Source organism: Saccoglossus kowalevskii, chromosome 13 (assembly GCF_978046115.1).
Source record: "Saccoglossus kowalevskii chromosome 13, keSacKowa6.1, whole genome shotgun sequence".
Taxonomy (NCBI): Eukaryota; Metazoa; Hemichordata; class Enteropneusta; family Harrimaniidae; genus Saccoglossus; species Saccoglossus kowalevskii.
The window spans coordinates 26,893,234-26,917,215 of NC_140653.1; the positions used below are offsets into that span (position 1 = coordinate 26,893,234).

The following is a 23,982-nucleotide window of genomic DNA, read 5'->3' on the forward strand; positions in this document are numbered from 1 at the left end:
GTGAAAACTCACTAACTCTGTGATTGTTCTGGTTGATTATGTTTCAACTCATCAACATTTGCCGAGTGACGGCGCTTCAATAACATGTTAAAGAGCATTCAACGTCATTCCATGTAGACGTTGGGGATAGGCAAGGACATGTATGTTGATGGAATTAGGTAATAATTTTATATTTCGGTTGATCTTACAAAGGCTCCTGTAGAACATATATCAAACACCTAGTATCGCTACAACCAGTTGGCTTTTTTATACCATTAGTAGCCATTTTTGTATTTGGTTCATTACATCAAAATGCGTGCAGAATATTTTAATCTCAGTCGACGGTCTCGGTCTTTCCTAATTATTAGCACCGAGGAGAGCTACAACTGTCTAATATGTTAAGACTATTGACGACAATTTGAACAAAACATGTCCATCGTGACTTAAAAGAAGAGCCATCTTCGGTGGGATTCGAACCCACAGCCTCCGAATAACTGTTTCAACTAGAAGTCCGACGCGCTATCCGTTGCGCCACGGAGACACTGCATATCGCCTGCTTCGTATGCAAGGTATTTTTATTTTTTACATCACAACGTTTGACAAGATCACACTGCTCCTTTCGATCTTGACTCATAATTGAATACACAATATGTATTTTTTATTTATATTTTATTATAACGTATTATGTACACGAAATTAAAATGACTAACCAAGAATAAATGCTTTTCTCAAACAGAATATGAAGCTTCGCAAATGACTAATGGACACAGAGTACGATCTAAATCAGTAATTCCATTAAATGACAAATCTGATGACACGTCTTTACAAGGTGTACTACATATTTCTATTTCACTTTGATAGACGTCTGTCAGGATACCACTGCAATGTGTACTGCAATTTTGTATCTTCGTATCACTACAATGCCTTGGTGTACTACTGGATTGTGGAACACCAATATATTCACTGAGGGAAGGCGTTGCTGGTAGGACATCAAGTCGAGTGTCCACTGATTTTCCTCGACTTCGCACGGACGGAAAACGCGTCGTCGATTCTTTCAACTTTTGTATTGGTGCTTGATGGTGCTTAGCATACAACACGGCATCTCTTTTCCGTTCTTGCCTCCGTTTTGGACCCCGACGATTCTGAAACCACTTCTGAAAAGTGAATAAAATAGATTATTGTATAATGAACAACAAGAAACTGTTCGCTTACATTATAACATACTTTGGTGCATACATAATGCTCTCACTTACCATAATTGACTTTTCCGATAAGTTGGTAATTATGGCGATACGCTTGCGCATGTCGCGATTTAGATACTCCGTAGTAGTTGTAAATATTACTTCTAATAAAACCGACTGTGTCTCGCTGTAGATATAGCGACTTGATTTCCTGCCAATATAACTACCTGTAAAAATAAAAAAAAACATATTTGTGTCTGTAGCAATCGTGATACAACATTACGTAACCTAAACCACTGTAATCCATTTTGAAGTTAATTCGGTGAGACATAATTATTTAAAGTAGAGCACATTTACTTACCTTTGCTGTGCGATTTACCATCTACGTAACCGCAGACATTCTTCCAATCAAACCGACCAGCAATATCTAACACCGGTAATAAGTTCAACATAGCATTGGCTGTAAAATGGGTGTTGTCAATATGTAATGCCATAGTATTCTTTATACGATACGCATGGGACGAGAAAGCGTGTGGCAATGATACACATGTGGTATGTTTTGGTTGATTTATAGTTTCGAATTCCTATACCAATTTTCGCATTTGTAAGGATATTCTAGAAAACTTTGTCAATGGATTGCCGCCCCCTTCAGTAAAATGCCGGCTGTTTACTTGTGCTACAAATGTGTTAACTCGCAGTGTTGTTATGCCAATTAACACTCCATATAACGTGAAAAGACACTGGAACTCGGATGTGTAAAGCTGTTAATGATTGAACTTGCCGGCATTCACCGAGTGATGGCGCTTCGACAAAACAAAAAAACGTATACTGGCTGCGGCGATTTTGTTGTGTTTATTAATGTGTGTTCCATTTCAAAATGTGTATGGAATTATAAATCTCATCCGACGCTCTTTTCTATTTGGTGTTCTTTAAGTATTGACACTTAGATAAGATACTGCTGTTTAATTCGGACAGGAACACTGACGTTAAATTGAACAAAACAATCCAATAGAGAACTGCTTTTCTTTCAAAAATGCCGGCTTTCTAATATCATGGCAAATGTGTTAACTTTTGGCAAATGTGTTAACAATTTGAATGCTAATTAATAATCCGCGGATCGTGAAAACTCACTAACACTGCGATTGTTCCGGCTGATTATGTTTCAACTCACCAACATTTACCGTGTGACGGTGCTTCAATAACATGTTAAAGAGCATTCAACGTCATTCCATGTAGACGTTGGGGATAAGCAAGGACATGTATGTTGATGGAATTAGGTAATTATTTTTATATTTCGGTTGATCTTACAAAGGCTCGTGTAGAACACATATCAAACACCTAGTATCGCTACAATCAGTTGGCTTTTTATACCATTAGTAGCCATTTTTGTTTTTGGTTCATTACATCAAAATCCGTGCAGAATATTTTAATCTCAGTCGACGGTCTCGGTCTTTCCTAAATATTAGTACCGAGGAGAGCTACAACTGTCCAATATGTTAAGACTATTGACGACAATTTGAACAAAACATGTCCATCGTGACTTAAAAGAAGAGCCATCTCCGGTGGGATTCGAACCCACAGCCTCCGAATAACTGTTTCAACTAGAAGTCCGACGCGCTATCCGTTGCGCCACGGAGACACTGCATATCGCCTGCTTCGTATGCAAGGTATTTTTGTTTTTTACATCACAACGATTGACCAGATCACACTGTTCCTTTCGATCTTGACTCATAATTGAATACACAATATGTATTTTGTATTTATATTTTATTATAACGTATTATGTACACGAAATTAAAATGACTAACCACGAATAAATGCTTTTCTCAAACAGAATATGAAGCTTCGCAAATGACTAATGGACACAGAGTACGATCTAAATCAGTAATTCCATTAAATGACAAATCTGATGACACGTCTTTACAAGGTGTACTACATATTTCTATTTCACTTTGATAGACGTCTGCCAGGATACCACTGGAATGTGTATTGCAATTTTGTATCTTCGTATCACTACAATGCCTTGGTGTACTACTGGATTGTGGAACACCAATATATTCACTGAGGGAAGGCGTTGCTGGTAGGACATCAAGTCGAGTGTCCACTGATTTTCCTCGACTTCGCACGGACGGAAAACGCGTCGTCGATTCTTTCAACTTTTGTATTGGTGCTTGATGGTGCTTAGCATACAACACGGCATCTCTTTTCCGTTCTTGCCTCCGTTTTGGACCCCGACGATTCTGAAACCACTTCTGAAAAGTGAATAAAATAGATTATTGTATAATGAACAACAATAAACTGTTCGCTTACATTATAACATACTTTGGTGCATACATAATGCTCTCACTTACCATAATTGACTTTTCCGATAAGTTGGTAATTATGGCGATACGCTTGCGCATGTCGCGATTTAGATACTCCGTAGTAGTTGTAAATATTACTTCTAATAAAACCGACTGTGTCTCGCTGTAGATATAGCGACTTGATTTCCTGCCATCATAACTACCTGTAAAAATAAAAAAACCCACATATTTGTGTCTGTAGCAATCGTGATACAACATTACGTGACCTAAACCACTATAATCCATTTTGAAGTTAATTCGGTGAGACATAATTATTTAAAGTAGAGCACATTTACTTACCTTTGCTGTGCGATTTACCATCTACGTAACCGCAGACATTCTTCCAATCAAACCGACCAGCAATATCTAACACCGGTAATAAGTTCAACATAACATTGGCTGTAAAATGGGTGTTGTCAATATGTAATGCCATAGTATTCTTTATACGATACGCATGGGACGAGAAAGCGTGTAGCAATGATACACATGTGGTATGTTTTGGTTGATTTATAGTTTCGAATTCCTATACCAATTTTCGCATTTGTAAGGATATTCAAGAAAATTTTGTCAATGGATTGCCGCCCCCTTCTTTAAAATGCCGTCTGTTTACTTGCGCTACAAATGTGTTAACTCGCAGTGTTGTTATGCCAATTAACACTCCATATAACGTGAAAAGACACAGGAACTCGGACGTGTAAAGCTGTTAATGATTGAACTTGCCGGCATTCACCGAGTGATGGCGCTTCGACAAAACAATAAAAACGTCTACTGGCTGCGGCGATTTTGTTGTGTTTATTAATGAGTATACCATTTCAAAATGTGGATGGAATTATAAATCTCATCCGACGCTCTTCTCTATTTGGTGTTCTTTAATTATTGACACTTAGATAAGATACTGCTGTTTAATTCGGACAGAACACTGACGTTAAATTGAACAAAACAATCCAATAGAGAACTGCTTTTCTTTCAAAAATGCCGGCTTTCTAATATCATGGCAAATGTGTTAACTTTTGGCAAATGTGTTAAGAATTTGAATGCTAATTAATAATCCGCGGATCGTGAAAACTCACTAACACTGCGATTGTTCCGGCTGATTATGTTTCAACTCACCAACATTTACCGTGTGACGGTGCTTCAATATCATGTTAAAGAGCATTCAACGTCATTCCATGTAGACGTTGGGGATAAGCAAGGACATGTATGTTGATGGAATTAGGTAATTATTTTTATATGTCGGTTGATCTTACAAAGGCTCGTGTAGAACACATATCAAACACCTAGTATCGCTACAATCAGTTGGCTTTTTATACCATTAGTAGCCATTTTTGTTTTTGGTTCATTACATCAAAATCCGTGCAGAATATTTTAATCTCAGTCGACGGTCTCGGTCTTTCCTAATTATTAGTACCGAGGAGTGCTACAACTGTCCAATATGTTAAGACTATTGACGACAATTTGAACAAAACATGTCCATCGTGACTTAAAAGAAGAGCCATCTCCGGTGGGATTCGAACCCACAGCCTCCGAATAACTGTTTCAACTAGAAGTCCGACGCGCTATCCGTTGCGCCACGGAGACACTGCATATGGCCAGCTTTGTATGCAAGGTATTTTTATTTGTTACATCACAACGTTTGACCAGATCACACTGTTCCTTTCGATCTTGACTCATAATTGAATACACAATATGTATTTTTTATTTATATTTTATTATAACGTATTATGTACACGAAATTAAAATGACTAACCAAGAATAAATGCTTTTCTCAAACAGAATATGAAGCTTCGCAAATGACTAATGGACACAGAGTACGATCTAAATCAGTAATTCCATTAAATGACAAATCTGATGACACGTCTTTACAAGGTGTACTACATATTTCTATTTCACTTTGATAGACGTCTGTCAGGATACCACTGGAATGTGTACTGCAATTTTGTATCTTCGTATCACTACAATGCCTTGGTGTACTACTGGATTGTGGAACACCAATATATTCACTGAGGGAAGGCGTTGCTGGTAGGACATCAAGTCGAGTGTCCACTGATATTCCTCGACTTCGCACGGACGGAAAACGCGTCGTCGATTCTTTCAACTTTTGTATTGGTGCTTGATGGTGCTTAGCATACAACACGGCATCTCTTTTCCGTTCTTGCCTCCGTTTTGGACCCCGACGATTCTGAAACCACTTCTGAAAAGTGAATAAAATAGATTATTGTATAATGAACAACAAGAAACTGTTCGCTTACATTATAACATACTTTGGTGCATACATAATGCTCTCACTTACCATAATTGACTTTTCCGATAAGTTGGTAATTATGGCGATACGCTTGCGCATGTCGCGATTTAGATACTCCGTAGTAGTTGTAAATATTACTTCTAATAAAACCGACTGTGTCTCGCTGTAGATATAGCGACTTGATTTCCTGCCAATATAACTACCTGTAAAAATAAAAAAAAACATATTTGTGTCTGTAGCAATCGTGATACAACATTACGTAACCTAAACCACTGTAATCCATTTTGAAGTTAATTCGGTGAGACATAATTATTTAAAGTAGAGCACATTTACTTACCTTTGCTGTGCGATTTACCATCTACGTAACCGCAGACATTCTTCCAATCAAACCGACCAGCAATATCTAACACCGGTAATAAGTTCAACATAGCATTGGCTGTAAAATGGGTGTTGTCAATATGTAATGCCATAGTATTCTTTATACGATACGCATGGGACGAGAAAGCGTGTAGCAATGATACACATGTGGTATGTTTTGGTTGATTTATAGTTTCGAATTCCTATACCAATTTTCGCATTTGTAAGGATATTCAAGAAAACTTTGTCAAGGGATTGCCGCCCCCTTCTGTAAAATGCCGGCTGTTTACTTGTGCTACAAATGTGTTAACTCGCAGTGTTGTTATGCCAATTAACACTCCATATAACGTGAAAAGACACTGGAACTCGGATGTGTAAAGCTGTTAATGATTGAACTTGCCGGCATTCACCGAGTGATGGCGCTTCGACAAAACAAAAAAACGTATACTGGCTGCGGCGATTTTGTTGTGTTTATTAATGAGTGTACCATTTCCAAATGTGTATGGAATTATAAATCTCATCCGACGCTCTTCTCTATTTGGTGTTCTTTAATTATTGACACTTAGATAAAATACTGATGTTTAATTCGGACAGAACACTGACGTTAAATTGAACAAAACAATCTAATAGAGAACTGCTTTTCTTTCAAAAATGCCGGCTTTCTAATATCATGGCAAATGTGTTAACTTTTGGCAAATGTGTTAACAATTGGAATGCTAATTAATAATCCGCGGATCGTGAAAACTCACTAACACTGTGATTGTTCCGGTTGATTATGTTTCAACTCACCAACATTTACCGTGTGACGGTGCTTCAATAACATGTTAAAAAGCATTCAACGTCACTCCATGTAGACGTTGGGGATAAGCAAGGACATGTATGTTGATGGAATTAGGTAATTATTTTTATATTTCGGTTGATCTTACAAAGGCTCGTGTAGAACACATATTAAACACCTTGTATCGCTACAACCAGTTGGCTTTTTATACCATTGGTAGCCATTTTTTTATATTGGTTCATTCCATCAAAATGCGTGCAGAATATTTTAATCTCAGTCGACGGTCTCGGTCTTTCCTAAATATTAGTACCGAGGAGAGCTACAACTGTCCAATATGTTAAGACTATTGACGACAATTTGAACAAAACATGTCCATCGTGACTTAAAAGAAGAGCCATCTCCGGTGGGATTCGAACCCACAGCCTCCGAATAACTGTTTCAACTAGAAGTCCGACGCGCTATCCGTTGCGCCACGGAGACACTGCATATCGCCTGCTTCGTATGCAAGGTATTTTTATTTTTTACATCACAACGTTTGACCAGATCACACTGTTCCTTTCGATCTTGACTCATAATTGAATACACAATATGTATTTTGTATTTATATTTTATTATAACGTATTATGTACACGAAATTAAAATGACTAACCACGAATAAATGCTTTTCTCAAACAGAATATGAAGCTTCGCAAATGACTAATGGACACAGAGTACGATCTAAATCAGTAATTCCATTAAATGACAAATCTGATGACACGTCTTTACAAGGTGTACTACATATTTCTATTTCACTTTGATAGACGTCTGCCAGGATACCACTGGAATGTGTACTGCAATTTTGTATCTTCGTATCACTACAATGCCTTGGTGTACTACTGGATTGTGGAACACCAATATATTCACTGAGGGAAGGCGTTGCTGGTAGGACATCAAGTCGAGTGTCCACTGATTTTCCTCGACTTCGCACGGACGGAAAACGCGTCGTCGATTCTTTCAACTTTTGTATTGGTGCTTGATGGTGCTTAGCATACAACACGGCATCTCTTTTCCGTTCTTGCCTCCGTTTTGGACCCCGACGATTCTGAAACCACTTCTGAAAAGTGAATAAAATAGATTATTGTATAATGAACAACAATAAACTGTTCGCTTACATTATAACATACTTTGGTGCATACATAATGCTCTCACTTACCATAATTGACTTTTCCGATAAGTTGGTAATTATGGCGATACGCTTGCGCATGTCGCGATTTAGATACTCCGTAGTAGTTGTAAATATTACTTCTAATAAAACCGACTGTGTCTCGCTGTAGATATAGCGACTTGATTTCCTGCCATCATAACTACCTGTAAAAATAAAAAAACCACATATTTGTGTCTGTAGCAATCGTGATACAACATTACGTGACCTAAACCACTATAATCCATTTTGAAGTTAATTCGGTGAGACATAATTATTTAAAGTAGAGCACATTTACTTACCTTTGCTGTGCGATTTACCATCTACGTAACCGCAGACATTCTTCCAATCAAACCGACCAGCAATATCTAACACCGGTAATAAGTTCAACATAACATTGGCTGTAAAATGGGTGTTGTCAATATGTAATGCCATAGTATTCTTTATACGATACGCATGGGACGAGAAAGCGTGTAGCAATGATACACATGTGGTATGTTTTGGTTGATTTATAGTTTCGAATTCCTATACCAATTTTCGCATTTGTAAGGATATTCAAGAAAATTTTGTCAATGGATTGCCGCCCCCTTCTTTAAAATGCCGTCTGTTTACTTGCGCTACAAATGTGTTAACTCGCAGTGTTGTTATGCCAATTAACACTCCATATAACGTGAAAAGACACAGGAACTCGGACGTGTAAAGCTGTTAATGATTGAACTTGCCGGCATTCACCGAGTGATGGCGCTTCGACAAAACAATAAAAACGTCTACTGGCTGCGGCGATTTTGTTGTGTTTATTAATGAGTATACCATTTCAAAATGTGGATGGAATTATAAATCTCATCCGACGCTCTTCTCTATTTGGTGTTCTTTAATTATTGACACTTAGATAAGATACTGCTGTTTAATTCGGACAGAACACTGACGTTAAATTGAACAAAACAATCCAATAGAGAACTGCTTTTCTTTCAAAAATGCCGGCTTTCTAATATCATGGCAAATGTGTTAACTTTTGGCAAATGTGTTAACAATTGGAATGCTAATTAATAATCCGCGGGTCGTGAAAACTCACTAACTCTGTGATTGTTCTGGTTGATTATGTTTCAACTCATCAACATTTGCCGAGTGACGGCGCTTCAATAACATGTTAAAGAGCATTCAACGTCATTCCATGTAGACGTTGGGGATAGGCAAGGACATGTATGTTGATGGAATTAGGTAATAATTTTATATTTCGGTTGATCTTACAAAGGCTCCTGTAGAACATATATCAAACACCTAGTATCGCTACAACCAGTTGGCTTTTTTATACCATTAGTAGCCATTTTTGTATTTGGTTCATTACATCAAAATGCGTGCAGAATATTTTAATCTCAGTCGACGGTCTCGGTCTTTCCTAATTATTAGCACCGAGGAGAGCTACAACTGTCTAATATGTTAAGACTATTGACGACAATTTGAACAAAACATGTCCATCGTGACTTAAAAGAAGAGCCATCTTCGGTGGGATTCGAACCCACAGCCTCCGAATAACTGTTTCAACTAGAAGTCCGACGCGCTATCCGTTGCGCCACGGAGACACTGCATATCGCCTGCTTCGTATGCAAGGTATTTTTATTTTTTACATCACAACGTTTGACAAGATCACACTGCTCCTTTCGATCTTGACTCATAATTGAATACACAATATGTATTTTTTATTTATATTTTATTATAACGTATTATGTACACGAAATTAAAATGACTAACCAAGAATAAATGCTTTTCTCAAACAGAATATGAAGCTTCGCAAATGACTAATGGACACAGAGTACGATCTAAATCAGTAATTCCATTAAATGACAAATCTGATGACACGTCTTTACAAGGTGTACTACATATTTCTATTTCACTTTGATAGACGTCTGTCAGGATACCACTGGAATGTGTACTGCAATTTTGTATCTTCGTATCACTACAATGCCTTGGTGTACTACTGGATTGTGGAACACCAATATATTCACTGAGGGAAGGCGTTGCTGGTAGGACATCAAGTCGAGTGTCCACTGATTTTCCTCGACTTCGCACGGACGGAAAACGCGTCGTCGATTCTTTCAACTTTTGTATTGGTGCTTGATGGTGCTTAGCATACAACACGGCATCTCTTTTCCGTTCTTGCCTCCGTTTTGGACCCCGACGATTCTGAAACCACTTCTGAAAAGTGAATAAAATAGATTATTGTATAATGAACAACAAGAAACTGTTCGCTTACATTATAACATACTTTGGTGCATACATAATGCTCTCACTTACCATAATTGACTTTTCCGATAAGTTGGTAATTATGGCGATACGCTTGCGCATGTCGCGATTTAGATACTCCGTAGTAGTTGTAAATATTACTTCTAATAAAACCGACTGTGTCTCGCTGTAGATATAGCGACTTGATTTCCTGCCAATATAACTACCTGTAAAAATAAAAAAAAAACATATTTGTGTCTGTAGCAATCGTGATACAACATTACGTGACCTAAACCACTGTAATCCATTTTGAAGTTAATTCGGTGAGACATAATTATTTAAAGTAGAGCACATTTACTTACCTTTGCTGTGCGATTTACCATCTACGTAACCGCAGACATTCTTCCAATCAAACCGACCAGCAATATCTAACACCGGTAATAAGTTCAACATAGCATTGGCTGTAAAATGGGTGTTGTCAATATGTAATGCCATAGTATTCTTTATACGATACGCATGGGACGAGAAAGCGTGTAGCAATGATACACATGTGGTATGTTTTGGTTGATTTATAGTTTCGAATTCCTATACCAATTTTCGCATTTGTAAGGATATTCAAGAAAACTTTGTCAATGGATTGCCGCCCCCTTCTGTAAAATGCCGGCTGTTTACTTGTGCTACAAATGTGTTAACTCGCAGTGTTGTTATGCCAATTAACACTCCATATAACGTGAAAAGACACTGGAACTCGGATGTGTAAAGCTGTTAATGATTGAACTTGCCGGCATTCACCGAGTGATGGCGCTTCGACAAAACAAAAAAACGTATACTGGCTGCGGCGATTTTGTTGTGTTTATTAATGAGTGTTCCATTTCAAAATGTGTATGGAATTATAAATCTCATCCGACGCTCTTTTCTATTTGGTGTTCTTTAAGTATTGACACTTAGATAAGATACTGCTGTTTAATTCGGACAGGAACACTGACGTTAAATTGAACAAAACAATCCAATAGAGAACTGCTTTTCTTTCAAAAATGCCGGCTTTCTAATATCATGGCAAATGTGTTAACTTTTGGCAAATGTGTTAACAATTTGAATGCTAATTAATAATCCGCGGATCGTGAAAACTCACTAACACTGCGATTGTTCCGGCTGATTATGTTTCAACTCACCAACATTTACCGTGTGACGGTGCTTCAATAACATGTTAAAGAGCATTCAACGTCATTCCATGTAGACGTTGGGGATAAGCAAGGACATGTATGTTGATGGAATTAGGTAATTATTTTTATATGTCGGTTGATCTTACAAAGGCTCGTGTAGAACACATATCAAACACCTAGTATCGCTACAATCAGTTGGCTTTTTATACCATTAGTAGCCATTTTTGTTTTTGGTTCATTACATCAAAATCCGTGCAGAATATTTTAATCTCAGTCGACGGTCTCGGTCTTTCCTAATTATTAGTACCGAGGAGTGCTACAACTGTCCAATATGTTAAGACTATTGACGACAATTTGAACAAAACATGTCCATCGTGACTTAAAAGAAGAGCCATCTCGGGTGGGATTCGAACCCACAGGCTCCGAATAACTGTTTCAACTAGAAGTCCGACGCGCTATCCGTTGCGCCACGGAGACACTGCATATGGCCAGCTTCGTATGCAAGGTATTTTTATTTGTTACATCACAACGTTTGACCAGATCACACTGTTCCTTTCGATCTTGACTCATAATTGAATACACAATATGTATTTTTTATTTATATTTTATTATAACGTATTATGTACACGAAATTAAAATGACTAACCAAGAATAAATGCTTTTCTCAAACAGAATATGAAGCTTCGCAAATGACTAATGGACACAGAGTACGATCTAAATCAGTAATTCCATTAAATGACAAATCTGATGACACGTCTTTACAAGGTGTACTACATATTTCTATTTCACTTTGATAGACGTCTGTCAGGATACCACTGGAATGTGTACTGCAATTTTGTATCTTCGTATCACTACAATGCCTTGGTGTACTACTGGATTGTGGAACACCAATATATTCACTGAGGGAAGGCGTTGCTGGTAGGACATCAAGTCGAGTGTCCACTGATATTCCTCGACTTCGCACGGACGGAAAACGCGTCGTCGATTCTTTCAACTTTTGTATTGGTGCTTGATGGTGCTTAGCATACAACACGGCATCTCTTTTCCGTTCTTGCCTCCGTTTTGGACCCCGACGATTCTGAAACCACTTCTGAAAAGTGAATAAAATAGATTATTGTATAATGAACAACAAGAAACTGTTCGCTTACATTATAACATACTTTGGTGCATACATAATGCTCTCACTTACCATAATTGACTTTTCCGATAAGTTGGTAATTATGGCGATACGCTTGCGCATGTCGCGATTTAGATACTCCGTAGTAGTTGTAAATATTACTTCTAATAAAACCGACTGTGTCTCGCTGTAGATATAGCGACTTGATTTCCTGCCAATATAACTACCTGTAAAAATAAAAAAAAACATATTTGTGTCTGTAGCAATCGTGATACAACATTACGTAACCTAAACCACTGTAATCCATTTTGAAGTTAATTCGGTGAGACATAATTATTTAAAGTAGAGCACATTTACTTACCTTTGCTGTGCGATTTACCATCTACGTAACCGCAGACATTCTTCCAATCAAACCGACCAGCAATATCTAACACCGGTAATAAGTTCAACATAGCATTGGCTGTAAAATGGGTGTTGTCAATATGTAATGCCATAGTATTCTTTATACGATACGCATGGGACGAGAAAGCGTGTAGCAATGATACACATGTGGTATGTTTTGGTTGATTTATAGTTTCGAATTCCTATACCAATTTTCGCATTTGTAAGGATATTCTAGAAAACTTTGTCAATGGATTGCCGCCCCCTTCAGTAAAATGCCGGCTGTTTACTTGTGCTACAAATGTGTTAACTCGCAGTGTTGTTATGCCAATTAACACTCCATATAACGTGAAAAGACACTGGAACTCGGATGTGTAAAGCTGTTAATGATTGAACTTGCCGGCATTCACCGAGTGATGGCGCTTCGACAAAACAAAAAAACGTATACTGGCTGCGGCGATTTTGTGGTGTTTATTAATGAGTGTACCATTTCAAAATGTGTATGGAATTATAAATCTCATCCGACGCTCTTCTCTATTTGGTGTTCTTTAATTATTGAAACTTAGATAAAATACTGATGTTTAATTCGGACAGAACACTGACGTTAAATTGAACAAAACAATCCAATAGAGAACTGCTTTTCTTTCAAAAATGCCGGCTTTCTAATATCATGGCAAATAGGTTAACTTTTGACAAATGCGTTAAGAATTGGAATGCTAATTAATAATCCGCGGATCGTGAAAACTCACTAACACTGTGATTGTTCCGGTTGATTATGTTTCAACTCACCAATATTTACCGTGTGACGGTGCTTCAATAACATGTTAAAGAGCATTCAACGTCATTCCATGTAGACGTTGGGGATAAGAAAGGACATGTATGTTGATGGAATTAGGTAATTATTTTTATATTTCGGTTGATCTTACAAAGGCTCGTGTAGAACACATATCAAACACCTAGTATCGCTACAATCAGTTGGCTTTTTATACCATTAGTGGCCATTTTTGTTTTTGGTTCATTACATCAAAATCCGTGCAGAATATTTTACTCTCAGTCGACGGTCTCGGTCTTTCCTAATTATTAGTACCGAGGAGAGCTTCAACTGTCCAATATGTTATGACTATTGACGACAATTTGAACAAAACATGTCCATCGTGACTTAAAAGAAGAGCCATCTCCGGTGGGATTCGAACCCACAGCCTCCGAATAACTGTTTCAACTAGAAGTCCGACGCGCTATCCGTTGCGCCACGGAGACACTGCATATCGCCTGCTTCGTATGCAAGGTATTTTTATTTTTTACATCACAACGTTTGACCAGATCACACTGTTCCTTTCGATCTTGACGCATAATTGAATACACAATATGTATTTTGTATTCATATTTTATTATAACGTATTATGTACACGAAATTAAAATGACTAACCACGAATAAATGCTTTTCTCAAACAGAATATGAAGCTTCGCAAATGACTAATGGACACAGAGTACGATCTAAATCAGTAATTCCATTAAATGACAAATCTGATGACACGTCTTTACAAGGTGTACTACATATTTCTATTTCACTTTGATAGACGTCTGTCAGGATACCACTGGAATGTGTACTGCAATTTTGTATCTTCGTATCACTACAATGCCTTGGTGTACTACTGGATTGTGGAACACCAATATATTCACTGAGGGAAGGCGTTACTGGTAGGACATCAAGTCGAGTGTCCACTGATTTTCCTCGACTTCGCACGGACGGAAAACGCGTCGTCGATTCTTTCAACTTTTGTATTGGTGCTTGATGGTGCTTAGCATACAACACGGCATCTCTTTTCCGTTCTTGCCTCCGTTTTGGACCCCGACGATTCTGAAACCACTTCTGAAAAGTGAATAAAATAGATTATTGTATAATGAACAACAATAAACTGTTCGCTTACATTATAACATACTTTGGTGCATACATAATGCTCTCACTTACCATAATTGACTTTTCCGATAAGTTGGTAATTATGGCGATACGCTTGCGCATGTCGCGATTTAGATACTCCGTAGTAGTTGTAAATATTACTTCTAATAAAACCGACTGTGTCTCGCTGTAGATATAGCGACTTGATTTCCTGCCAACATAACTACCTGTAAGAATAAAAAAACCCACATATTTGTGTCTGTAGCAATCGTGATACAACATTACGTGACCTAAACCACTATAATCCATTTTGAAGTTAATTCGGTGAGACATAATTATTTAAAGTAGAGCACATTTACTTACATTTGCTGTGCGATTTACCATCTACGTAACCGCAGACATTCTTCCAATCAAACCGACCAGCAATATCTAACACCGGTAATAAGTTCAACATAACATTGGCTGTAAAATGGGTGTTGTCAATATGTAATGCCATAGTATTCTTTATACGATAAGCATGGGACGAGAAAGCGTGTAGCAATGATACACATGTGGTATGTTTTGGTTGATTTATAGTTTCGAATTCCTATACCAATTTTCGCATTTGTAAGGATATTCAAGAAAACTTTGTCAATGGATTGCCGCCCCCTTCTTTAAAATGCCGTCTGTTTACTTGCGCTACAAATGTGTTAACTCGCAGTGTTGTTATGCCAATTAACACTCCATATAACGTGAAAAGACACCGGAACTCGGATGTGTAAAGCTGTTAATGATTGAACTTGCCGGCATTCACCGAGTGATGGCGCTTCGACAAAACAATAAAAACGTCTACTGGCTGCGGCGATTTTGTTGTGTTTATTAATGAGTGTTCCATTTCAAAATGTGTATGGAATTATAAATCTCATCCGACGCTCTTCTCTATTTGGTGTTCTTTAAGTATTGACACTTAGATAAGATACTGCTGTTTAATTCGGACAGGAACACTGACGTTAAATTGAACAAAACAATCCAATAGAGAACTGCTTTTCTTTCAAAAATGCCGGCTTTCTAATATCATGGCAAATGTGTTAACTTTTGGCAAATGTGTTAACAATTTGAATGCTAATTAATAATCCGCGGATCGTGAAAACTCACTAACACTGCGATTGTTCCGGCTGATTATGTTTCAACTCACCAACATTTACCGTGTGACGGTGCTTCAATAACATGTTAAAGAGCATTCAACGTCATTCCATGTAGACGTTGGGGATAAGCAAGGACATGTATGTTGATGGAATTAGGTAATTATTTTTATATGTCGGTTGATCTTACAAAGGCTCGTGTAGAACACATATCAAACACCTAGTATCGCTACAATCAGTTGGCTTTTTATACCATTAGTAGCCATTTTTGTTTTTGGTTCATTACATCAAAATCCGTGCAGAATATTTTAATCTCAGTCGACGGTCTCGGTCTTTCCTAATTATTAGTACCGAGGAGTGCTACAACTGTCCAATATGTTAAGACTATTGACGACAATTTGAGCAAAACATGTCCACCGTGACTTAAAAGAAGAGCCATCTCCGGTGGGATTCGAACCCACAGGCTCCGAATAACTGTTTCAACTAGAAGTCCGACGCGCTATCCGTTGCGCCACGGAGACACTGCATATGGCCAGCTTCGTATGCAAGGTATTTTTATTTGTTACATCACAACGTTTGACCAGATCACACTGTTCCTTTCGATCTTGACTCATAATTGAATACACAATATGTATTTTGTATTTATATTTTATTATAACGTATTATGTACACGAAATTAAAATGACTAACCACGAATAAATGCTTTTCTCTAACAGAATATGAAGCTTCGCAAATGACTAATGGACACAGAGTACGATCTAAATCAGTAATTCCATTAAATGACAAATCTGATGACACGTCTTTACAAGGTGTACTACATATTTCTATTTCACTTTGATAGACGTCTGTCAGGATACCACTGGAATGTGTACTGCAATTTTGTATCTTCGTATCACTACAATGCCTTGGTGTACTACTGGATTGTGGAACACCAATATATTCACTGAGGGAAGGCGTTGCTGGTAGGACATCAAGTCGAGTGTCCACTGATTTTCCTCGACTTCGCACGGACGGAAAACGCGTCGTCGATTCTTTCAACTTTTGTATTGGTGCTTGATGGTGCTTAGCATACAACACGGCATCTCTTTTCCGTTCTTGCCTCCGTTTTGGACCCCGACGATTCTGAAACCACTTCTGAAAAGTGAATAAAATAGATTATTGTATAATGAACAACAAGAAACTGTTCGCTTACATTATAACATACTTTGGTGCATACATAATGCTCTCACTTACCATAATTGACTTTTCCGATAAGTTGGTAATTATGGCGATACGCTTGCGCATGTCGCGATTTAGATACTCCGTAGTAGTTGTAAATATTACTTCTAATAAAACCGACTGTGTCTCGCTGTAGATATAGCGACTTGATTTCCTGCCAATATAACTACCTGTAAAAATAAAAAAAAACATATTTGTGTCTGTAGCAATCGTGATACAACATTACGTGACCTAAACCACTGTAATCCATTTTGAAGTTAATTCGGTGAGACATAATTATTTAAAGTAGAGCACATTTACTTACCTTTGCTGTGCGATTTACCATCTACGTAACCGCAGACATTCTTCCAATCAAACCGACCAGCAATATCTAACACCGGTAATAAGTTCAACATAGCATTGGCTGTAAAATGGGTGTTGTCAATATGTAATGCCATAGTATTCTTTATACGATACGCATGGGACGAGAAAGCGTGTAGCAATGATACACATGTGGTATGTTTTGGTTGATTTATAGTTTCGAATTCCTATACCAATTTTCGCATTTGTAAGGATATTCAAGAAAACTTTGTCAAGGGATTGCCGCCCCCTTCTGTAAAATGCCGGCTGTTTACTTGTGCTACAAATGTGTTAACTCGCAGTGTTGTTATGCCAATTAACACTCCATATAACGTGAAAAGACACTGGAACTCGGATGTGTAAAGCTGTTAATGATTGAACTTGCCGGCATTCACCGAGTGATGGCGCTTCGACAAAACAAAAAAACGTATACTGGCTGCGGCGATTTTGTTGTGTTTATTAATGAGTGTACCATTTCCAAATGTGTATGGAATTATAAATCTCATCCGACGCTCTTCTCTATTTGGTGTTCTTTAATTATTGACACTTAGATAAAATACTGATGTTTAATTCGGACAGAACACTGACGTTAAATTGAACAAAACAATCCAATAGAGAACTGCTTTTCTTTCAAAAATGCCGGCTTTCTAATATCATGGCAAATGTGTTAACTTTTGGCAAATGTGTTAACAATTGGAATGCTAATTAATAATCCGCGGATCGTGAAAACTCACTAACACTGTGATTGTTCCGGTTGATTATGTTTCAACTCACCAACATTTACCGTGTGACGGTGCTTCAATAACATGTTAAAAAGCATTCAACGTCACTCCATGTAGACGTTGGGGATAAGCAAGGACATGTATGTTGATGGAATTAGGTAATTATTTTTATATTTCGGTTGATCTTACAAAGGCTCGTGTAGAACACATATTAAACACCTTGTATCGCTACAACCAGTTGGCTTTTTATACCATTGGTAGCCATTTTTTTATATTGGTTCATTCCATCAAAATGCGTGCAGAATATTTTAATCTCAGTCGACGGTCTCGGTCTTTCCTAAATATTAGTACCGAGGAGAGCTACAACTGTCCAATATGTTAAGACTATTGACGACAATTTGAACAAAACATGTCCATCGTGACTTAAAAGAAGAGCCATCTCCGGTGGGATTCGAACCCACAGCCTCCGAATAACTGTTTCAACTAGAAGTCCGACGCGCTATCCGTTGCGCCACGGAGACACTGCATATCGCCTGCTTCGTATGCAAGGTATTTTTATTTTTTACATCACAACGTTTGACCAGATCACACTGTTCCTTTCGATCTTGACTCATAATTGAATACACAATATGTATTTTGTATTTATATTTTATTATAACGTATTATGTACACGAAATTAAAATGACTAACCACGAATAAATGCTTTTCTCAAACAGAATATGAAGCTTCGCAAATGACTAATGGACACAGAGTACGATCTAAATCAGTAATTCCATTAAATGACAAATCTGATGACACGTCTTTACAAGGTGTACTACATATTTCTATTTCACTTTGATAGACGTCTGCCAGGATACCACTGGAATGTGTACTGCAATTTTGTATCTTCGTATCACTACAATGCCTTGGTGTACTACTGGATTGTGGAACACCAATATATTCACTGAGGGAAGGCGTTGCTGGTAGGACATCAAGTCGAGTGTCCACTGATTTTCCTCGACTTCGCACGGACGGAAAACGCGTCGTCGATTCTTTCAACTTTTGTATTGGTTCTTGATGGTGCTTAGCATACAACACGGCATCTCTTTTCCGTTCTTGCCTCCGTTTTGGACCCCGACGATTCTGAAACCACTTCTGAAAAGTGAATAAAATAGATTATTGTATAATGAACAACAATAAACTGTTCGCTTACATTATAACATACTTTGGTGCATACATAATGCTCTCACTTACCATAATTGACTTTTCCGATAAGTTGGTAATTATGGCGATACGCTTGCGCATGTCGCGATTTAGATACTCCGTAGTAGTTGTAAATATTACTTCTAATAAAACCGACTGTGTCTCGCTGTAGATATAGCGACTTGATTTCCTGCCATCATAACTACCTGTAAAAATAAAAAAAACCACATATTTGTGTCTGTAGCAATCGTGATACAACATTACGTGACCTAAACCACTATAATCCATTTTGAAGTTAATTCGGTGAGACATAATTATTTAAAGTAGAGCACATTTACTTACCTTTGCTGTGCGATTTACCATCTACGTAACCGCAGACATTCTTCCAATCAAACCGACCAGCAATATCTAACACCGGTAATAAGTTCAACATAACATTGGCTGTAAAATGGGTGTTGTCAATATGTAATGCCATAGTATTCTTTATACGATACGCATGGGACGAGAAAGCGTGTAGCAATGATACACATGTGGTATGTTTTGGTTGATTTATAGTTTCGAATTCCTATACCAATTTTCGCATTTGTAAGGATATTCAAGAAAATTTTGTCAATGGATTGCCGCCCCCTTCTTTAAAATGCCGTCTGTTTACTTGCGCTACAAATGTGTTAACTCGCAGTGTTGTTATGCCAATTAACACTCCATATAACGTGAAAAGACACAGGAACTCGGACGTGTAAAGCTGTTAATGATTGAACTTGCCGGCATTCACCGAGTGATGGCGCTTCGACAAAACAATAAAAACGTCTACTGGCTGCGGCGATTTTGTTGTGTTTATTAATGAGTATACCATTTCAAAATGTGGATGGAATTATAAATCTCATCCGACGCTCTTCTCTATTTGGTGTTCTTTAATTATTGACACTTAGATAAGATACTGCTGTTTAATTCGGACAGAACACTGACGTTAAATTGAACAAAACAATCCAATAGAGAACTGCTTTTCTTTCAAAAATGCCGGCTTTCTAATATCATGGCAAATGTGTTAACTTTTGGCAAATGTGTTAACAATTGGAATGCTAATTAATAATCCGCGGGTCGTGAAAACTCACTAACTCTGTGATTGTTCTGGTTGATTATGTTTCAACTCATCAACATTTGCCGAGTGACGGCGCTTCAATAACATGTTAAAGAGCATTCAACGTCATTCCATGTAGACGTTGGGGATAAGCAAGGACATGTATGTTGATGGAATTAGGTAATTATTTTAATATTTCGGTTGATCTTACAAAGGCTCGTGTAGAACACATATTAAACACCTTGTATCGCTACAACCAGTTGGCTTTTTATACCATTGGTAGCCATTTTTTTATATTGGTTCATTCCATCAAAATGCGTGCAGAATATTTTAATCTCAGTCGACGGTCTCGGTCTTTCCTAATTATTAGTACCGATGAGAGCTACAACTGTCCAATATGTTAAGACTATTGACGACAATTTGAACAAAACATGTCCATCGTGACTTAAAAGAAGAGCCATCTCCGGTGGGATTCGAACCCACAGCCTCCGAATAACTGTTTCAACTAGAAGTCCGACGCGCTATCCGTTGCGCCACGGAGACACTGCATATCGCCTGCTTCGTATGCAAGGTATTTTTATTTTTTACATCACAACGTTTGACCAGATCACACTGTTCCTTTCGATCTTGACTCATAATTGAATACACAATATGTATTTTGTATTTATATTTTATTATAACGTATTATGTACACGAAATTAAAATGACTAACCACGAATAAATGCTTTTCTCAAACAGAATATGAAGCTTCGCAAATGACTAATGGACACAGAGTACGATCTAAATCAGAAATTCCATTAAATGACAAATCTGATGACACGTCTTTACAAGGTGTACTACATATTTCTATTTCACTTTGATAGACGTCTGCCAGGATACCACTGGAATGTGTACTGCAATTTTGTATCTTCGTATCACTACAATGCCTTGGTGTACTACTGGATTGTGGAACACCAATATATTCACTGAGGGAAGGCGTTGCTGGTAGGACATCAAGTCGAGTGTCCACTGATTTTCCTCGACTTCGCACGGACGGAAAACGCGTCGTCGATTCTTTCAACTTTTGTATTGGTGTTTGATGGTGCTTAGCATATAACACGGCATCTCTTTTCCGTTCTTGCCTCCGTTTTTGACCCCGACGATTCTGAAACCACTTCTGAAAAGTGAATAAAATAGATTATTGTATAATGAACAACAAGAAACTGTTCGCTTACATTATAACATACTTTGGTGCATACATAATGCTCTCACTTACCATAATTGACTTTTCCGATAAGTTGGTAATTATGGCGATACGCTTGCGCATGTCGCGATTTAGATACTCCGTAGTAGTTGTAAATATTACTTCTAATAAAACCGACTGTGTCACGCTGTAGATATAGCGACTTGATTTCCTGCCAACATAACTACCTGTAAAAATAAAAAAAAAAACATATTTGTGTCTGTAGCAATCGTGATACAACATTACGTGACCTAAACCACTATAATCCATTTTGAAGTTAATTCGGTGAGACATAATTATTTAAAGTAGAGCACATTTACTTACCTTTGCTGTGCGATTTACCATCTACGTAACCGCAGACATTCTTCCAATCAAACCGACCAGCAATATCTAACACCGGTAATAAGTTCAACATAACATTGGCTGTAAAATGGGTGTTGTCAATATGTAATGCCATAGTATTCTTTATACGATACGCATGAGACGAGAAAGCGTGTAGCAATGATACACATGTGGTATGTTTTGGTTGATTTATAGTTTCGAATTCCTATACCAATTTTCGCATTTGTAAGGATATTCAAGAGAACTTTGTCAATGGATTGCCGCCCCCTTCTTTAAAATGTCGTCTGTTTACTTGCGCTACAAATGTGTTAACTCGCAGTGTTGTTATGCCAATTAACACTCCATATAACGTGAAAAGACACTGGAACTCGGATGTGTAAAGCTGTTAATGATTGAACTTGCCGGCATTCACCGAGTGATGGCGCTTCGACAAAACAAAAAAACGTATACTGGCTGCGGCGATTTTGTTGTGTTTATTAATGAGTGTACCATTTCCAAATGTGTATGGAATTATAAATCTCATCCGACGCTCTTCTCTATTTGGTGTTCTTTAATTATTGACACTTAGATAAAATACTGATGTTTAATTCGGACAGAACACTGACGTTAAATTGAACAAAACAATCCAATAGAGAACTGCTTTTCTTTCAAAAATGCCGGCTTTCTAATATCATGGCAAATGTGTTAACTTTTGGCAAATGTGTTAACAATTGGAATGCTAATTAATAATCCGCGGATCGTGAAAACTCACTAACACTGTGATTGTTCCGGTTGATTATGTTTCAACTCACCAACATTTACCGTGTGACGGTGCTTCAATAACATGTTAAAAAGCATTCAACGTCACTCCATGTAGACGTTGGGGATAAGCAAGGACATGTATGTTGATGGAATTAGGTAATTATTTTTATATTTCGGTTGATCTTACAAAGGCTCGTGTAGAACACATATTAAACACCTTGTATCGCTACAACCAGTTGGCTTTTTATACCATTGGTAGCCATTTTTTTATATTGGTTCATTCCATCAAAATGCGTGCAGAATATTTTAATCTCAGTCGACGGTCTCGGTCTTTCCTAAATATTAGTACCGAGGAGAGCTACAACTGTCCAATATGTTAAGACTATTGACGACAATTTGAACAAAACATGTCCATCGTGACTTAAAAGAAGAGCCATCTCCGGTGGGATTCGAACCCACAGCCTCCGAATAACTGTTTCAACTAGAAGTCCGACGCGCTATCCGTTGCGCCACGGAGACACTGCATATCGCCTGCTTCGTATGCAAGGTATTTTTATTTTTTACATCACAACGTTTGACCAGATCACACTGTTCCTTTCGATCTTGACTCATAATTGAATACACAATATGTATTTTGTATTTATATTTTATTATAACGTATTATGTACACGAAATTAAAATGACTAACCACGAATAAATGCTTTTCTCAAACAGAATATGAAGCTTCGCAAATGACTAATGGACACAGAGTACGATCTAAATCAGTAATTCCATTAAATGACAAATCTGATGACACGTCTTTACAAGGTGTACTACATATTTCTATTTCACTTTGATAGACGTCTGCCAGGATACCACTGGAATGTGTACTGCAATTTTGTATCTTCGTATCACTACAATGCCTTGGTGTACTACTGGATTGTGGAACACCAATATATTCACTGAGGGAAGGCGTTGCTGGTAGGACATCAAGTCGAGTGTCCACTGATTTTCCTCGACTTCGCACGGACGGAAAACGCGTCGTCGATTCTTTCAACTTTTGTATTGGTTCTTGATGGTGCTTAGCATACAACACGGCATCTCTTTTCCGTTCTTGCCTCCGTTTTGGACCCCGACGATTCTGAAACCACTTCTGAAAAGTGAATAAAATAGATTATTGTATAATGAACAACAATAAACT

At 37.7% G+C, this 23,982-nt stretch overlaps 10 non-coding genes across 10 annotated transcripts; all 10 read right to left on the bottom strand.

The window, feature by feature from the left end:
• Nucleotides 1-435: 435 nt before the first annotated feature.
• TRNAR-UCU (transfer RNA arginine (anticodon UCU)) lies at nucleotides 436-520 on the bottom strand. The gene is given in 2 exon segments: nucleotides 436-471; nucleotides 484-520. It is a non-coding gene; the product is annotated as a tRNA-Arg (tRNA).
• Nucleotides 521-2,714: 2,194 nt separating this feature from the next.
• Nucleotides 2,715-2,799, bottom strand: TRNAR-UCU (transfer RNA arginine (anticodon UCU)). Its single transcript is given in 2 exon segments — nucleotides 2,715-2,750; nucleotides 2,763-2,799. It is a non-coding gene; the product is annotated as a tRNA-Arg (tRNA).
• A 2,196-nt stretch (nucleotides 2,800-4,995) lies between these two features.
• TRNAR-UCU (transfer RNA arginine (anticodon UCU)) lies at nucleotides 4,996-5,080 on the bottom strand. Its single transcript is given in 2 exon segments — nucleotides 4,996-5,031; nucleotides 5,044-5,080. It is a non-coding gene; the product is annotated as a tRNA-Arg (tRNA).
• A 2,194-nt stretch (nucleotides 5,081-7,274) lies between these two features.
• On the bottom strand, nucleotides 7,275-7,359 carry TRNAR-UCU (transfer RNA arginine (anticodon UCU)). Its single transcript is given in 2 exon segments — nucleotides 7,275-7,310; nucleotides 7,323-7,359. It is a non-coding gene; the product is annotated as a tRNA-Arg (tRNA).
• Nucleotides 7,360-9,554: 2,195 nt separating this feature from the next.
• Nucleotides 9,555-9,639, bottom strand: TRNAR-UCU (transfer RNA arginine (anticodon UCU)). The gene is given in 2 exon segments: nucleotides 9,555-9,590; nucleotides 9,603-9,639. It is a non-coding gene; the product is annotated as a tRNA-Arg (tRNA).
• A 4,473-nt stretch (nucleotides 9,640-14,112) lies between these two features.
• Nucleotides 14,113-14,197, bottom strand: TRNAR-UCU (transfer RNA arginine (anticodon UCU)). Its single transcript is given in 2 exon segments — nucleotides 14,113-14,148; nucleotides 14,161-14,197. It is a non-coding gene; the product is annotated as a tRNA-Arg (tRNA).
• Nucleotides 14,198-16,394: 2,197 nt separating this feature from the next.
• On the bottom strand, nucleotides 16,395-16,479 carry TRNAR-UCU (transfer RNA arginine (anticodon UCU)). Its single transcript is given in 2 exon segments — nucleotides 16,395-16,430; nucleotides 16,443-16,479. It is a non-coding gene; the product is annotated as a tRNA-Arg (tRNA).
• A 2,194-nt stretch (nucleotides 16,480-18,673) lies between these two features.
• TRNAR-UCU (transfer RNA arginine (anticodon UCU)) lies at nucleotides 18,674-18,758 on the bottom strand. Its single transcript is given in 2 exon segments — nucleotides 18,674-18,709; nucleotides 18,722-18,758. It is a non-coding gene; the product is annotated as a tRNA-Arg (tRNA).
• Nucleotides 18,759-20,955: 2,197 nt separating this feature from the next.
• Nucleotides 20,956-21,040, bottom strand: TRNAR-UCU (transfer RNA arginine (anticodon UCU)). The gene is given in 2 exon segments: nucleotides 20,956-20,991; nucleotides 21,004-21,040. It is a non-coding gene; the product is annotated as a tRNA-Arg (tRNA).
• Nucleotides 21,041-23,236: 2,196 nt separating this feature from the next.
• On the bottom strand, nucleotides 23,237-23,321 carry TRNAR-UCU (transfer RNA arginine (anticodon UCU)). Its single transcript is given in 2 exon segments — nucleotides 23,237-23,272; nucleotides 23,285-23,321. It is a non-coding gene; the product is annotated as a tRNA-Arg (tRNA).
• Between the last annotated feature and the right edge of the window lie 661 nt (nucleotides 23,322-23,982).